General features: G+C 38.0%; 1 long non-coding RNA gene across 1 annotated transcript; it reads left to right on the top strand.

Annotated features, from left to right (window-relative positions):
• Nucleotides 1-241: 241 nt before the first annotated feature.
• Nucleotides 242-2,662, top strand: LOC306656905. The gene is made up of 3 exons (XR_013762662.1): nt 242-436; nt 1,077-1,144; nt 1,678-2,662. It is a non-coding gene; the product is annotated as an uncharacterized lncRNA (long non-coding RNA).
• Nucleotides 2,663-18,624: the final 15,962 nt, after the last annotated feature.

Raw genomic sequence — 18,624 nt, 5'->3', positions numbered from 1 at the left:
TCAAAAGAAGTTGACTGTTAGCAGGAGATAAAGAGCCTCTGAGGAAACAGATAAATAATAGGAAAATAGAGTGAGAAAAATAAAAAATGAAAATAAAAATAAAGCTACAACAAAACTGTAATATACTATTCAAACCTCCCAATCTTCAATAGCCTGATGTATAAAAGGTACTTGATTTCAATGATGATGGGGATGTAAGTGTGGGAAATAAAAAAAGAAAAAAAAATGGAGAAAAGAAAAAAGAAGAAAAAAAGAAACAAAAAAAGAGTCTTGAAGAAAAATTGAACAATTGCTTCTGCTGGAGTTCAGTATCTTCTCTGCCTTTCGTCTCTTCTGGTAGGTGGGGTTGTCTGGAGTTTGCCATTAACTCCACCCTCAGAATGATGACAGTTAAAGGTGGAAGGATTAGACTTGGAAGCAGGACTCCTAGAGGCAGGTATAGCAATTGCCAGTTCTTCTGGAACACTGCACCCCAGGACTCTCCTTGGGGTCCACTCATGTGGCACAAGAGCCTGGTCTTAACCCCTTCCTTCACTTTTGGACCCCACAATTCCCATTCTAAAACTTAGTCTCTAAATTGTTTCTCTCCTGCCCTTTTGATTTCCCAATCAGGAACCTCTCTCCCCCAAGGTCCTGAGGGCTGAGCACTGGGACCTGTGCACATGTCTCAGAAAGCTGTTCTGTACTGGGCAAATCAGGACCAGGCATTAAAAGCTGTGGGTCAGCCACATAACTTCAGGCACTGGGCCATTTGGTGGCTAGGAAATGGTTGGGAGACTGGGGATTGAGGAGCCAGAGGGCCCTGTTGATTGCCAAATCAGCGGGACTAGGTACTTGGTGGAGTTGTGGACCAAGCTGATGTTGGGTCCCAACAAGTGCTCCTGAGTTTTCTCTGGGATCCTGGTGGGTGCTGGCCTGTTGGTTGGTGAGCTGGGATCAAGATGCCCTCACCCTTGTCACGCCTACTGACCCCTTGCAAGGCTCTCTCCTGCCTCTACAGCAAGATGGTGGCTATAGCACACCTAGTAGGGATAGCAGGTGCAACCAAAACTGCAGGGCTGGTGATCATCTTTCAGGTTCTGGCTGATGTCCCTGGATGTAAGTGGCCACGTTCTAAGTTGGTGACAGCAGCAGCAGCTAACCTGTAGGTATCTTGATAATGAGCTTCTAGTCTCTGGTGGGTGTCCCCAGATGGAAGCTGCCCTAACTAAAGATGACAGCAGCAGGGATAATCCAAGATGGAAGCAGAGGTGTCCCAAGGTGTTAGTAGAGGGGAAGGTACAGCAATGCAGAGGCAGCACAGGTCCTTGTCTGGGCATGCTCTGTGTGGGGTAGGCTGGCGCTGGAGATCCAAACTTTTCTATTCTTAATGCTTGATTTTAATTAATATGTCTTTTACTTAAAATTTTTGATTTATTCCTTTTTCATGGATTCTAACTATCTGATAAAATCTGTAACTTCTTATGTATTTTCTCCACTTTTCCTTTATTATAACCAACACAGTATAAAGTTCTTATCTAATACACTCAATATTGTGTATTAGACTATTGCCTATTTGTTTCCTTTGATTTTAGGTAATTTGGTCGTATGTCTGACACATCTAAAAGTTTTTGTTTGAATGCCAAACACTTTTTGAAAATTAATAATTCTCCATGTGATGTCATTGTTTCTCCACAGAGGGCTCACATTTTCCTCTAACAGATGAAGGATAACAGCCCCCAAGAAAAGGGAAATGGCCCCCAGGGAGAAAAGGAGGACAGTGTGATCTGGAAGGGGAGGAAGGGAAGGTAAACAATGGGCCCGAGCTCTGGGCTTTCATCCTTTCCTAGTGACAATGGATCCTGGGTGGAGAAGGCAAAGAATGGTTCTGGACTCTGGATTTTCATCCCAGTAACAATGAGTTTCAAGTTTTACAACTGTTTTCCTGAGTTAGATTTTTAACCTGCACAACTAGTTTCCTGACTACCCAACTGGCATGTTCTAAGTATCTAATGATTAAGTTACACTAAACATTCTGCTATGATTAACTCTCATTAAGACCTATAAAACAGAGTCCCCTCTTGTAACCAGTCCCATTTTCTCCCCTGGGAAGTTGCCATTCCTCCACTGCTTAATAAAGACTGCTTGCTGATCCATTGAGTTCTGCTCCCATTTCAGTTATTTTTGCTTATAATAGACCCTACAATAAAGATGATATCAGTTTAATCATGGGATCAAGATGGGTGCCTTTTGGTAAGGCTTATTTCTGTTTCATTGCCATTATTATGTCGTAACCTTCAGGAGTTCACACCACCATCCAGACATATGTGCATTCCCTGGGGCCTGCATTCCAACTAGTCCTGAAATGAAATTCTTTTCTTCTTAGTGTTGCATGCCCATAGGGTATTCTGCTTTGCATTCCCAAGGCTACCCTTTCCACCTTCTCACCTGCTTCAAAATTTTAAGGAACTCTGCCTTGTACATTTTTAGAACATAACAAATATGTTAAAAGAAAAACCATTTGGTTGGTTGACTCAAATTTTCCATCTGCTTCTTCTTGCTGAGACTGTCCCTCAAGGCTTTATTTTTCCCTCTAACCTTCATACTGCTCTATTTCTCTGCCTTCTGAAAGTGGCTCTCTGATGGTATACTCAACTGCTAGTTTGTATCCAAGATTGACAAATGCCCAAAGGATCAAACACCTATGTACTATTAGATTATCTCCTCACAGTGTCCTTGTTCCCAGGATTTTGTGTCCTACAATGCTCTTATCAGTTCTTGGAAGCCTCCTTAAATATTCTTTGCTTTTGTGTATTTAAAATTCATGTTTACCAGCTGTTTTTGGCAAGATTAGTAATCAGCTAAAAGCATTTTGACCACTGTTTGAAAGCAGAAGCTGCAAAAGAATCTTTAAAACCTGACCAAGTTTAAAGATTCAGGAATTGACCAGAAACTGTTTTACTTCTAGAAGAAAATATAGGTTCAACACTTCAGCAGATAGACACAGGCAATGACTTTCTCGGTAGGATCCCAAAAGTTCAGGAAATAATACCAAGAGTAAATAAATGGGGTGGCATCAAATTAAAGAGCTTCTGCACAGCAAAGCAATTAGGAATGTGAAGAAAGAACCCACAGAATGGGGAAAAAAATCTTTGCTAGCTAAACTTCTGACAGAGAATGTGAGAAAAAGGAACACTTTCACACTATTGATACTGTAAATTAGTACAACCACTGTGAAACTCACTATGGAGTTTTCTCAGGGAAACTAGGAATGGAACCATCATTTGGTCCAGATATACCACTTCCCTGTATTTATTTTAAGCAATTGAAGTCATCACACTATACTGCATACCCCTGTTTATAGCAACAGCCAAACTATGGAACCAGCCTAGGTGTTCATCAATGGATGAATGGCTAAAGAAAATGTGGTGTATATACACAATGGAGTTTTATTCATCCATAAAGAAAAATGAAAACGTGTCATTTTCAGGAAAACTGATGGAAGTAGAGATCATCACGTTAAGCAAAATAAGTCAAACTCATAAGGTCAAGGGTCATGTAAACAAAAATAACAAAAATGGTTCCAGCACCATAATGAAAGCACAAATAACCAGGACAGGAGCACACTTCATGCATCAGCACTGCCTTTTATTCAGCAGCAGAGTCAGGCATCAGAGGGACTCACTTTCTTGATAGAAAATGGCCCTTGAAGGGGTCTGGGTTTTTATAGGTTGCATTGAGAGATTACTTAATCTCTTTAACAGAATGTGTCACTTTGGGCATTCAGGAAACAGGTTGTGAGAATTTGAAACTTGTTTTTACTGGGTAAGGATGGAGGGTTCAGTTTTCAGTGCCCAGTACTTATCTTGGGTCATCTGGGGGTTATCATATTGTCACTGAGGCAAGGTTAATGTGTAGCTTTACTGTCATTGGGAGGGAATTTGCTAGGAAAGGATCAATGTTTATTCTTTTCCCAGGGTCTGCCATTTTAGAATTGATGTGTTCTTCCTTTCCAAGGATTATCTTGACACTGGGAAAGGATTTATTAGGAAAGGATCAATGTTTTGTCTTCTCCCTCTTTGCTCCCAGGTCACACCATCTTGGGGATTGTCATTTTCCATATCCTTCAGGTCATATGTTGTCTCTCATATATGGAAACTAGGAAGAAGTAAAAAAGAAAGGTGGGAGGTGATCTCATGAAAATTAAAGGAAGATCAATAGAAGAAGGGACCAGGGAATAGGAGGCACAGAGAGTGTGGGGAAAGGGCTGGTGAGTGATATTGGCCGCATTATATTGTTATATTACATGCATGTATGAATATGTAACAAATTCCATCATTATGTACAATTATAATGCACCAATAAAAATGTCGGAAAAAACCTGATCAAGTGTATTTCTAAATTCCACATAACAAGTTTCAAGTTAAGTAGTAATTTACTGATGACTTTCTCTGTGAGATCAGAAGTAAGATCATCATTTATCCTCAAGTTGACAGAATTTTTAGCAGGTAAAAAACCAGAAAAAGGGATAAGGAATAGATAAAATAATTATAATTACTCTCCAATGAAATGACTCTGAAGACAGAAAACCCAAAATCATTTACAGATAAAGAATCAATAATAGAGTGTGACAATGTTATTGGATATAAAATCAATATATGAAAATCAAATGTTTTTCTCTATACTATATACAGAAAATTAAGAGATTTTATTTAAAATTGCACCAAAATAAATAAAACACAAAATTAAACCTAACAAATATGTACAAGGCCATTACACAGAAGATATTCAAATGTTATTGGAATGCCAAAGGATAGAGATATATTTGAAGGTAAATACCCACAGGGAACTCTATCATAGTCATTAATTAGAAGATCAATAGTTAACATTACGTCTACTCTTCCTGAATGGGTTATACTTTCAATGCAATCCCAATAAGAATCCCAAAAGACTGTTTTTGTGGAACTTGGACAAATTGATTCTAAAATTTATGTGAAAATAGAAGGGACTCAAATCATTGAGATGCTCTTGAAGAAAAAGCACAAAGTTAGAGAGTTTGCCTAATCAAATTTGATAATTAGTATAAAGTTATAATCATGAAGTTATAATTATGATAGTTTATATAGTTTGGTCAGTAAACAGATGAGTGGAATGGATACTAAATTCAGGAAGAAATCCACGCTGAAACTGTAAAATAATTCTTTACAAATAAAAACTCCACTCAAACTTCAGTGTCAAAAGACTTGGCCAAATTCCAACATGACTTCTATTAGCCCAAACTTATGTCCCTAAACTGACTACAATCCCTTTAGAAAGGCCTTCCTGAGAAATATCAATACTGACAAGACTATTTGCTATTTGTTTCAGCCCAAACATCTTGATAACTAATTTTCCCCTGAATCCCATGTCGGAACAATTACTTTAGAAGCCTTACAATTATAAATCCTTGATCTTTTGAGCTGTCATGCTATCCTGGACTGTGCCCTCAAGAATTTAAGAGCCATTCATTGAAATGCAAACAATGAGGGTGATAGCTCTTGTTCCCAGTACTTGTGGAAGATAGTCTTATCTTTGGCAGGCATCTTGCTCTACCTTGCACCACTGTCTTCTGTCATAAAATTTGAGAAATCTCTTTCCCCTCCAGTTAGGAGCCAATTAGCAAATCCAGATGGCCTGATCCCATGGGTCAAACCACCTTAACATTCTGCAGTGCCTTTTTAGTGTATGTCAGGCTTTAAAAAATCTCTTCCTTTTTGTTTCAACAGAGTTGAGGTCAGGTGACACTGGGCTCTCTCACTTTTTGCAAGAGTTACTACTAAATAAAATTTGTCTTTGCTTGTTTAACTGGTGTTCAACTTAGGTAGTGACCAGTATTTCTTTGAAAATGCTAATATGAATCTTGGTTCATATTTGAGGTAGCCTTTGAGAAAGATGGTGAAAAGATATTATTTACAACAGTCCTGGAAAAAGATATTCTACATAAAAATAAATTTTGATCCCTGGATCACACTGTTTAACAATTCATAAACCAATTATATGGTTTAAATATTGATATTAAAAAGACAAACTTAAAAAGTTTGAGGGAATACTCCATCTACAAATTTTCTCAATCCTCTTCCCAGACAGAAAAGTCAGGATAGTGGATTAGAGGAAGATTATTTCCAGTTGCTCTGCCTCAGGATTGAGGCAGTGGTAGTGCTGCTTCTCAGTGAGGTGGGTGAAAGAGGGAATTCACTGAAATTCAACATCAATTAGAGTCTCTTAGAGACTCAGAAATTCACATGCATTGAACAAAGAACAAGAAAGAGTACATTGGAGCCAAGCCAATTCAGCAGCAGCAGCAGCAGCAGCACTGCTGAGGGAGGTTATCTGCAGAGGGAGGGATAACACACAGAGAGAAACACAGCAGACAGATTTGGTGCAGAAAAAACTGTAGATCAGAAAGGCAGCCTGAATTTAGCTGATCCAGAAGTTGCACAGTGAACTAGTGTCTGAAAAGTGATCAGTATTTCTCAACCGGCAAGTACAGAGCTGAGCCAAAAAACAGTTAGAGGAGGCCATGGTGCAGTTTGCCTTTGCAGGGACCCAGGAAACCATGGTAAACATTCCCACCTTGTCCTGGCAGATGCCCACCATGTGGTGTAGCTCGGAGAACATGAGTGAAACAGCCACAGAGAAGACTGTACTCAGGGGCATTCAAGTGAAAAAACCGAGGACAGTGCAACTCACTTTTCCTTTGAGTCTGGCAGCTCATGTGCAGTTGAAGAAGGTCAAGAAAGTGAACAGGCAATTGTGAATATACTAAGGGACTAAGCCTGGGAAGGCCATATCTGTGGGTAGCAATGTGTGGAGGATTGAATACCCTGCTCTGAGAATAGAATGCCTGCAAGGCTCTTCATATCCAAACTCCCAGCAGAGATTGGCATCTGCCTGGCCCTATGTGTGTGTGTACCTAATCTCTCAAGAGCCAGATACCACACAACAAAGTCCCTTAGACCTGACAAGACCTAAGACTCAGCCACTGGAACTCCCTCATAGAACTCTGCAGCAGCCCCATCCTAGAAGTGTATTTATCTCATCTGTCTGGACAAAACTCCAATCAATAATGCTTCCCATTCCATCCTGTCTTACACTGGTGAGAAGGGAAGCTGAGAGATCTTTCAATCAGCTTCTGTTTTAGGCCACTCCAGCTGGCAGCACAGTGAGCAATAGGAAAAGAAGAAGGAATTAACAACCTCTAATTCTTGTGCTCATGTTCTCTCTCTCCCTGCTCTCTCCACCCTTTCCCTCCTGGTAACCGTGCCCCCAAAATGGGAAGGATAATCAGGCATAGGCAGTGACTATCCATTCTCATCAATAGTTTTGATCATAATTCTTTCATTATTCTTTAAGAATCTTCTTCCTTTCTTCCTTCCTTTTTTTTTTTTTTTTTTTTTTTTGTGTGTGTTCTGTTCTTGCCATGCTGACTGGTGTGCTGGTGTGTATACGTGTGTGTGTGTGTGTGTGTATCCCCATATGTTTATTTTTTCTCGTTTTTGGAATTTTTAATGATAGTTGTTTTTCCTTATCTTTTGAGGGTTAGGGGTTTGGTTTGTTTTATTTTGGCTTCATTTGTTTCTCTTTCTCTCCTTTCTTTTGCTAACATCCACATTCTCTTGTTCCCTCTCTCTCTTCCTTCACTTCATTTTTCAATTTTTCTTCCTTCATAACCATCTCTTGCTACATCTCTTATGTAATCTCTCTGTTCACATTTTGAATGTTCTAAATGTTCTTTTCATTCCTATATCATTTTTTTTTCTTTTAGTGAACTGTTTTCTTGTTTGTTTTTCTACCTTTTTGTTGTTATTGTTTGTACTGGGGATTGAACCCAGGGGCACTTTACCATAGAGCAACACCACCAGTCCTTTCTGTTTTTCATTTTAAGACAGGATCTCACTAAGTTTCTTAGCTCCTTGCTAATTTGCTGAGGCTGACCTTGAACTTAAATTCTCCTGCCTCAGCATCCTAAGTTGCAGGTGTGCACCATTGCACCTGACAGTGAACTGTAGTTTTATACCATTGTTTAGAACTATTTGGCTTATATAACTAACTCCTGCCCCCAACATTTAAATTGTAGTAGTTATTAGTACTGTGAATGATATAGATGATGGTTCCTGTTTACTTTAATGCCATTCTAGTTCATAGATTTTTTTTTTTTCATTTAGCAACTGCTGACCCCCCCATTCCTTTTTGTGATAACTAGTGTTGTGGATGTCATACTAGGCACTGTATATTTATTTTAATGCTTCATTTGTTACTATTCTTTTCCCCTTTCTGTACAGTGCTGGGAATATATAGAACACTGTAAGTTTACAGGATAGAGACTCTGCTGCTGAACTAAACCAATCCATAAAACAGCACATCTTGCTCCATACACAAATTAACCACAACCAAACTTCATAAAATAATTCAGTTATATTTTAATACAAATAATATATAAGACAAAACCCCCAAAATAACAACCAGGCCCCAAGAAGAAATGTTTGGGGGTGAAGCCTTCAGGTCCTACTCATGGATGTCCGCTCCTACTTCTATAGCAAAAACAATATTGTCTAAATGTTCAAGGCCAGTCACTTCCTGCTGTGAGATTCTGCCTTCAGCATGGTCTACTTTATTAGAATTATTTTCAACTTAACATTTTATTTGTGTCTTTCATTGCTAAAATGTTTGTTTTTTTTAAGTATCTCAATCTCCTTATTTAATTATCATTCATATCCTGCACTTAATTCATTCAGTTGTTTTCCTGTTTTTTCTTGGAATTCGTTGATCATTTTTTATAATCATTCTTTTGAATTCTATATCTGATAGTTCATGCACTGAAATAATTTTTGGAGTCAGTTGCTGGTGAATTATGGATTTTAGGAGGCACTGTATTACTTTTTTCATTTTTCTTGAATTTTGGATTTTATGCCTCATTTGGGATGGATTGTTTTCACTCTTATGTTTGGGTCTTTTTAGGACACAGCCTTCTCTTGCAAAAATGTCCTGCAGTGATCTATATTGGGACCCCTTACTGGTGTAATTCTCATAGCCTTTGTGTTAACAATATTAAGGGGAAAAAAAAGTAACCAGTATCAGAATACACAAGAACTCTGGGACAACATTAAGAGACCAAATTTAATAATCATTGGAATGGAGGAGTGTTGTGAGAAGCAGGATAATGGTATGGATAGCCTCTTCAGGGAAATAATAACAAAATTTTCCAAATCTCGAGGATGACAGATGAACATTCAGATACTAGGTGCATTTAGAAAACAAATAAAAATTAAAAAAAGAACCTTTCCATGTCACATTATAATTAAAATGCCTAACATACAGAATGAGGATAGAATTTTAAAAGCCTCAAGAGGAAAACATTAGGTCATTTTTTAAAGGAAGTCAAGAAGAATATACAGAAAAGTTATTCTTCAGAATCAATGAAGAAATAAAAACTTTCAAGACGAGAAGAAACTAAAAGAATCCATAACTAGCAAGCCTTCACTAGAGAAAATGTTGAAATACTCCAGATAGAAGAAATGAAAAACAAACCCCCAAACTCACAAATGAACAAATTCCATTTGAAGAGTAGATAAACAAATGAGAAAAAGGACCAAATTAAACATTATCAATAAATGAAAATGGCAAAAATTTATAAACACCTCTCTATAATAACATTACACGTAAACAGTCTCAACTTCCAATTAAAATATATAAGCTAGAAAAATAGATTAAAAACAAGAGCCAATTGTAAGTCATTTGCAAGAGTTTCACCTCACAGGTAAAGAAACCCACAGGTTCAAAGAGGAAGGACACAAATTGATATGCGAAGCAAATGGAGTTCCCAAACAAGCAGGGGTAGCTACTCTTATATCTGATAAAGCATCTATCAAGTCAAGATTAGTCAAAGGAGACAAAGAAGTCCACTTTTTGCTCTGTAAGTAGAATAATCCAACAAGAAGATATAACAATAGTAAATATTAATGTAAATATTGGTACACCTAACAACATAAAACAGATATTACTCAAATTAAAGATGCAAATTGACCACAGTACAATAATGCTGGGTGATTTCAGCACACCTCTCTCATCAATAGATAGGTCATCCAGACATAAACTCAATAAAGACTCTTTGGAACTGAAAAATATTATAAATCAGATAGAATTAATAGACATCTATGGAATATTTCATAGAACAGCAGCAGAATCACTTTCTTCTCAGCTCCTTAAGAAACATTCCCCAAGGCAGACCATATTTTAGGCCACAAAGCAAACCTTAGCAAATAAAAATATTGATATAATTCCTTGCTTCTTGTCAGATCAAAATGAATTGAAATCAGAAATCAACATCTAAAACCTACAGAAACTTTTTAAACAACACTATTTTGAATGATATATGGCAATAGAAGAAATCAGGGGGAAAAGTTTTAAATTATTAGAATCAAATGAGGATAGTATTACAACATATCAGAACCTATGGAACACTATGAAGGTGTTCCTAAGTGAAAAGTTTATACATATAAGTGCCTACATAAGAAAATCAGAAAAATCCAAATAAACAATCTAATGATGCATCTCAAGGCCTTGGAAAACAAGAAGAAACCAATCTATAACTATTAGAAGGAAGGAAACAAGATCAGAGTGAAAATCAATGACATTGATTATAAAAAAAATACAAAGGATTAATGAAATGAAGAGTTGTTTCTTCAAAAAGATAAACAGGATTGATAAGCTCTTAGCCTAACTAACCAAAAGAAAAAGAGAGAAAATCCAAATTAATAAAATTAATGATGAAAAAGAGAAATCACCACAGACATCAAAGAAATTCAGCAGATCATTAGGGACTATTTTGAAAACTTATACTCCAATAGAAAAATAATTACACTCCAAATGAAAGAAATGGACATATTTCAAGACATATTATATGTCTTGCCAAAACTAAACAAAGAGGACATATAAAATCTAAGTAAATCAATAACTAGCAATGAGGTAGAAGTAGTAATAAAAAGTTTTGCAGCAAAGAAAATCTCAGGACCAGACAGAGTCTCAGCTGAATTATACCTAACCTTTAAAGAAAATTAAAGTCAATGTTCCTCAAATTATTCCATAAAACAAAAAGGAATGGAATACTTCAAAATAATATATTAAGTCAGTATCACACTCATATAAAAATAAGATAAGGACACATTAAGAGAAGAAAAGTACAAAGTCCCTGATGAACTTAGATGCAAAATTCCTTAATAAAATATTAGCAAATTGTATTCAAGAAAGAAGGGAAGAAAGTAAGAAAGAAAAAAAAAATACCCTGGGACTACATCTAACCAAGGAGGTAAATTATGAAAATTACTGAACAAAGAAATTGAAGAAGACACAAAAAGACGGAAAGATCTCCCCTGTTCTTAGATAGACAGAATTAATATTGTTAAAACTATCAAAAGTACTATACAAATTCAATGCACTCTCCATCAAAATACCAATGGCATACTTCACAGAACTAGAAAAACAAATAGTCGTAAAATTCATTTGGAAGAATAAAAGACCCAGAAGGGCCAAAGCAATCTTGGAGTGTGAAAAGTGATACTGGATGCATCATAGTATCTGACTTCCAATTATACTACACAGCTATAGTAACAAAAACTGCATGACCCTGATGTAAAAATAGACACATAGGCCAATGGTACATAATAGAAGATAGAGAATCAGATGCATGCAGATACAATCATCTGATCATTGACAAATGTGCCAAAAATATACACTGGAGAAAAAACAACCTTTTTAACAAATGGTGCTGGGAAAACTGGTCATGTGTAGAAGAATAAGACTAGTTCCGTATCTCTAACCCTGCACAAAAATCTACTCAAAATGGATCAAAGACCAAGGAATTAGACTAGAAACTACATAACCCCTAGAAGAAAATGTAGGATCAACACTCCAACATATAGGCGCAGGAAATGACTTTCTCAATAAGACTCCTAAAGCTAGGAAATGATGCCAAGAATCAAATTTAAAAGCTTCTTTACAGCAAAGGAAACAATAGAATATGCAGGGAGAACCCACAGAATAGAAGAAAATCTTTGTTAGCTATTCTTCTGACAGAGGATTAATATCCAGAATATATAAAGAACTCAAAGACTTAAAATCAAAACCTCAAATAACTCAATCAATAAGTGGGCCAATGAACTAAACAGGTATTTCTCAAAAGTAGAAATGTCAATAGCCAACAAAATATATAAAAAATGTTCAACATTATTAGCAATTAGGGAAATTCTTATCAAAATGACACAGATTTCACACCAGTCAGAATGACAGTCATCAAGAATACAAACACTAATATATATTGGAGAGGATGTGGGAAAAAAGAAACCTTTACACTGTTGGTGTGATTGCAAATTAGTACAAACACTATGAAAATCAGTATGGAGATTCCTGAAGAAAACTAGGAATGGAACCGTCATATGAGTCAGCTGTGCCACTCCTCTGTATGTAACTGAAAAAATTAGTCAAATACTGTAGTGATACATGCATACCCATGTTTATAGCAGCAAATTCACAACAGCCAAACTGAAACCAGCCTAGGTGTTCTAAGTGTCTGTCAATCAATAAATAAATTTTTAAATGTGATAAACACACACACTAAGAGAGCCATAAAGAAGAATGAAATTGTCATTTGCAGGAAAATGGATTAAACTTGAGAATGTTATATTTAACAAAGTAAGCCAAACTCAGAAATTCAAGGGTCATGTATTTTCCTTCATATATGAGAACTGGAGAGGAAAAAGGAAAAGAAAGGTCGGAGTGGGGTGGGAATATCATAAATATTGAAACTAGATCAGTAGAGTAGAGGAAAGGGACCAGGTGTGGAAAGGGAGGAGGGAGAGGGGGAAGCTCTGGGGAATGATATTGGCCAAATAATGTTGTTATATTTTGTGTGTGTGTAAATATGTAACAAAAATTCCACCATTATGTAAAATTCGACCATACAAATAAAAACATGCAAAAAAGCTTTGAGGAAAAAATATGGATCAAAATATGTTCATATATTTGGTTAGGAAATGACTTATTATGTACATCAGCAAAGTACTAATCCATTGGGAAAGTTTGAGAAATTAAATAGTATAAAAATTAAGATTTTGTGTTTACCAAGGATGCCTGGAGAAGAATGGAAAGGTCAAAAAATGAAAAAAGATTCAATAAAGACATAAAACTCCCCAAAGACTAATAATCATATCATATGAACCAACTCTTAAAAATCAGTGAGAAAAAGACATAATCAAAAAGAGGTAAAACATGAAAAATTCACAAGGGGTCAACTCAGATAGCCAATGAACGCATGAAACAGATTAACTTTCCTAGCCAACAGGAGAAAAAAAAATCAGAAAACTTCTAGAGCTTATAAATAAATTCAGCAAAGCAGCAGGACACAAAATTAAATTCATAAATCAGTCATGTTCCTGTAGTCCAATGATGGAATAACATTTTATACAGAACAGAAAGTGTCTTTTAAGAATAAAGGTGGGGAGGACCCAAGATGGCGGCGGACTAGAGGGTGACTGCATCTCCCGTCACTCCAGAACCCAGGATTCAAGAAGGGGAGGATATGAGAGACTCGGACTAACATAGAGCTGCAGGGTGAGTCTCTCCCACTGGGTGAAGCTCGGCCTGGGCAGCAGGCCCAGACAGGAGCACCTTCTCGGAGCAGGGCAGGGCAGCTAGAGTGTTCCCCAAGCAGCACTGCTCCCTCCCACGGCAGGCTCCTTCCACAGCAAGCTTCTTAGAGCAGGTTGTCCAGTGAGAGCCTTTGGGCACAGAGGCAGATCCAAGCCCCGGACCCAGCAGTGGGCCCCGGCCTGCAGGAGGCTTCTGGACCCAGAGCAGGGCAGCCAGAGACTTCCCCAAGCAGCCCTGCTCCCTCCCACAGCAGGCTCCTTCCACAGACAGCTTTTTGGAGCAGGCCACAAAGTGAGAGCCTTTCCACACAGAGCCAGCCCCCACCGTAAAACCAGCAGTGGGCTAGAGGCAGCTTTCTTCAGAAGCACTGCATTATCAAGTTCCTCCAAGACTTCAGGCTACTGAAGGCTGGGAGGTGATATACTGGAAATCAACGGGACACTATAAGCCAAAGAGGAAATCTGCAATATCTCAGAGTCCCACTGATATCTGACCAATATGAGAAAAAAGGGAAGAAAATATCCCAAAGAAACCTAGATACTATATCAATAAAACCCAATGACAGCACAGCAGAAGAAATGACAGAAAGGGAGTTCAGAACCTACATAATTAAAACAATCAGGGAAGCAAACAAGGAGATGAAGAGCAAATGCAGGCATTGAAGGAAGAGATGAAAGAGCAAATGCAGGCATTAAATGATCGCACCAATCAACAGTTAAAAGAGCAAATATGGGAAGCAAGAGATCATTTCAATAAAGAGTTAGAGATACTGAAAAAGAAACAAAAACAAACAGAAATCCTTGAAATGAAGGAAACAATAAACCAAGTTAAAAACTCCATAGAAAGCATAACCAATAGGCTAGAACACCTGGAAGACAGAACCTCAGACACTGAAGAAAAACTATTTAATCTTGAAAACAAAGTTGACCAAACAGAGAAGATGGTAAGGAATCATGAACAGAATCTCCTAGAGCTATGGGATATCATGAAAAGGACAAATTTAAGAATTATTGGGATTGAGGAAGGCTTAGAGAAACAAACCAAAGGAATGAACAATCTATTCAATGAAATAATATCAGAAAATTTCCCAAATCTGAAGAATGAAATGGAAAACCAAGTACAAGAGGCTTATAGGACTCCAAATACACAAAATTACAACAGACCCACACCAAGGCATATTATTATGAAAATACCTAACATACAAAATAAAGACACCTAAACCACACAGAGACACATCAAGGAAAGAAAATTTCAGACCAATATCCTTAATGAACAAGGCGCAAAAATTCTCAACAAAATTTTAGCAAATTGCATCCAAAAATATATTAAAAGCAATAGTAACAAAAACGGCATGGTATTGGTACCAAAATAGACAGGTAGATCAATGGTACAGAATAGAGGACATGAACATAAACCCAAATAAATATAATTTTCTCATACTAGACAAAAGGGCCAAAAATATGCAATAGAGAAAAGATAGCCTCTTCAACAAATGGTGCTGGGAAAACTGGAAAACCATATGGAACAGAATGAAATTAAACCCCTATCTCTCACCCTGCACAAAACTCAACTCAAAATGGATCAAGGACCTCGGAATCAGACCAGAGACCCTGCATCTTATAGAAGAAAAAGTAGGTCCAAATCTTCAACATGTCGGCTTTAGGATCAGACTTCCTTAACAGGACTCCCATAGCACAAGAAATAAAAGCAAGAATCAACCACTGGGATAGATTCAAACTAAAATGTTTTCTCTCAGCAAAGGAAATTATCAGCAGTGTGAATAGGGAGCCTACAGAGTGGGAGAAAATCTTTGCCACTCATACTACAGATAGAGTGCTAATTTCCAGAATCTATAAAGAACTCAAAAAACTCTACACCAAGAATACAAATAGTCCAATCAACAAATGGGCAAAGGAAATGAACAGACACTTCACAGAAGATCTACAAGCAATCAACAGATATATGAAAAAATGTTCAACATCTCTAGTAATAAGAGAAATGCAAATCAAAACTACCCTCAGATTCCATCTCACCCCAATTAGAGTGGCGATTATCCAGAACACAAGCAACAATAGGTGTTGGCAAGGATGTGGGGGAAAAGGTACACTCATGCATTGCTGGTGGGGTTCAAATTAGTGCAACCATTCTGGAAAGCAGTATGGAGATTCCTCAGAAAGCTTGGAATGGAACCACCATTTGACCCAGCTATCCCACTCCTTGGCCTATATATACCCAAAGGACTTAAAATCAGCATACTACAGGGATACAGCCACATCAATGTTCATTGCTGCTCAATTCATAATAGCCAGATTGTGGAACCAACCTAGATGCCCCTCAATTGATGAATGGATAAAGAAACTGTGGCATATATATACAATGGAATATTACTCCGCTATAAAGAATGATAAAATTATGGCATTTGCAGGCAAATGGATGAAATTGGAGAATATCATGCTAAGTGAGATAAGCCAATCTCAAAAAACCAAAGGACGAATGATCTCGCTGATAAGCGGATGATGACATATAATGGGGGGTGGGAGGGGTTAGCATTAGGGTTAGGGTTAGGTTTAGGGTTAGGGTAGCGTTAGGGAGGGAGGCAAGAATGGAGGAATGAGGGACTGTATAGAGGAAAAAGAGGGGTAGGAGGGGAGGCGGAAGGGTGACAAATGGGAGAATGAATCAAACAACATTGCCCTGCGTAAATTTATGATTACATGAATGGTATGCCTTTACTCCATGTACAGAGAATCAAAATGTGTCCCATTTGTTTACGAATAAAAAAAAAAAAAGTAATAGAAGAAGCCATCAAAAGCCTACCAACCAAGACAAGCCCAGGACCAGATGGATTCTCAGCCGAGTTCTACAAGATCTTCAAAGAAGTACTAATACCAATACTTCTCAAAGTAGTCCATGAAAAAGAAAAGTAGGGAACCCTTCTAAACTCACTCTGTGAAGCTAATATCACCCTGATACCAAAAGCAGACAAAGACACATAAAGGAAAGAAAATTTCAGACCAATATCCCTGATGAACATAGATGCAAAAATTCTTAACAAAGTCCTGGCAAATCACATACAAAAACAAATTAATAAGATAGTGCACCATGATAAAATGGGGTTCATCCCTGGGATGCAAGGTGATTCAACATCCAGAATTCAATAAATGTAATTCATCACATCAATAGACTTAAAGATAAGAATTATATGAATTATTTCAATAGATGCAGAAGAAGCATTTGATAAAATACAGCACCCCTTCATGCTCAAAACACTAGAAAAAATAGGGATAGTAGGAACATACCTCAACATTATAAAGGATATCTATGCTAAGTTTAAGGCCAACATCATTCTAAATGGAGAAAAACTGAAAGCATTTCCTCTAAAAACTGGAACAAGACAGGGATTCCCTCTTTCACCACTTCTATTCAACATTGTCCTTGAAACTCTAGCCAGAGCAATTAGACAGACCAACAAAATTAAAGGGATATGAATAGAAGAAGAAGAACTCAAAATATCACTATTTGCCAATGCCTTGATTCTATATTTAGAAGAACAAAAAAATTCTACCAGAAAACTTCTAGAATTCATAAATGAATTCAGCAAAGTAGCAGAATGCAAAATCTTAATCTAATGCATGTCTATTCATAAGTGATAAATCCTCTGAAAGACAAATTAGGAAAACTACCCCATTCATTATAGCCTCAAAAAAAATGAAATACTTGGGAATCAATCAACAAAAGGGGTGAAAGATCTCTACAATGAGAACTACAGAACACTACAGAAAGAAAATAAAGAAGACCCGAGAAGATGGAAAGATCTTCCATCCAATATTAATTCTGCCTATTGTCAAAATGGTCATACTACCAAAAGGGCTATACAGATTCAATGCAATGCCAATTAAAATTCCAATGTTATACCTCATAGAAATAGAGAAAGCAATCATGAAATTCATTTGGAAGAATAAGAGACCCAGAATAGCCAAAGCAATCCTTAGCAGCAAGAGTGAAGCAGGAGGTATCACAATAACTGACCTGAAACTATACTACAGAGCAATGGTAACAAAAATGGCATGGTATTGGCATCAAAATAAGCAGGTATACCAATGGTACAGAATAGAGGACACAGAGACAAATCCATGTAAATACAGTTATCTCATACTGGATAAGAGAGCACAAAATATACAATGGAGAAAAGGTAGCCTATTCAACAAATGGTGCTGGGAAACTGAAAATCCATATGCAGCAAGATGAAATTAAATCTGATCTCTCATCCTGCACAAAACTCAACTAAAAATGGATCATGGACCTAGGAATTAGACCAGAGACCCTGCACCAGATAGAAGAAAATTAGGGACTCTAGCTACACTTGCGGGGGGATTCAAGATGGCGGACTAGAGGGTGGCTGCATTTCGTGTTGCTCCAGGACTCAGGACTCAAGAAGAGGAGATATAGAGAGACTTGGGACCAACTCAAAGCAGCCAGGTGAGTCTCTCCTGTTGGGGAGGCGTTCCCGGACGGGGCGGTAGCCCCGAACGCAGGGATCTTTGTGAAGTAGAGCTGCCTGGCGAGACATTCCCTCCCCCCGCTGGAGCAGTTAACTTGGACAACTGGGAGCATCGGAGAGGAGGCTGCCCAGCACAGCACTTGGACTCGGCACAACCCACCCGGGCTCTGGGAGGCTGCCCAAAGGAGAGGGTGCGCGGTGAGCTGTTTGGACTGAAAGCGACCACCCCTGAACACAGGGGGCTGCCCAGAGGAGAAGGAGAAATACGGGCTAGGCACGTCGCTTGGACATGGAGCAGCTGCGCCAGGGCTCCGGGCAGCTATCGGTGGAGCAGCATGGTGAGTGGTTTGGACTCAGAGCAAGCGCTCCTAAACACAGGGGGGTTGTCTGGAGAAGGAGGAGGAGTGCGGCGGGGTGCTTGGGCTCGAAGTGACTGCACCAGGGCTACGGGTGGCAGTCGG

The sequence above is a fragment of the Sciurus vulgaris genome, assembly GCF_902686455.1.
Source record: "Sciurus vulgaris genome assembly, chromosome: 1".
Taxonomy (NCBI): domain Eukaryota; kingdom Metazoa; phylum Chordata; class Mammalia; order Rodentia; family Sciuridae; genus Sciurus; species Sciurus vulgaris.
Note: the sequence above shows the minus strand (reverse complement) of the source record. Positions and strands in the feature narration are given on the sequence as shown.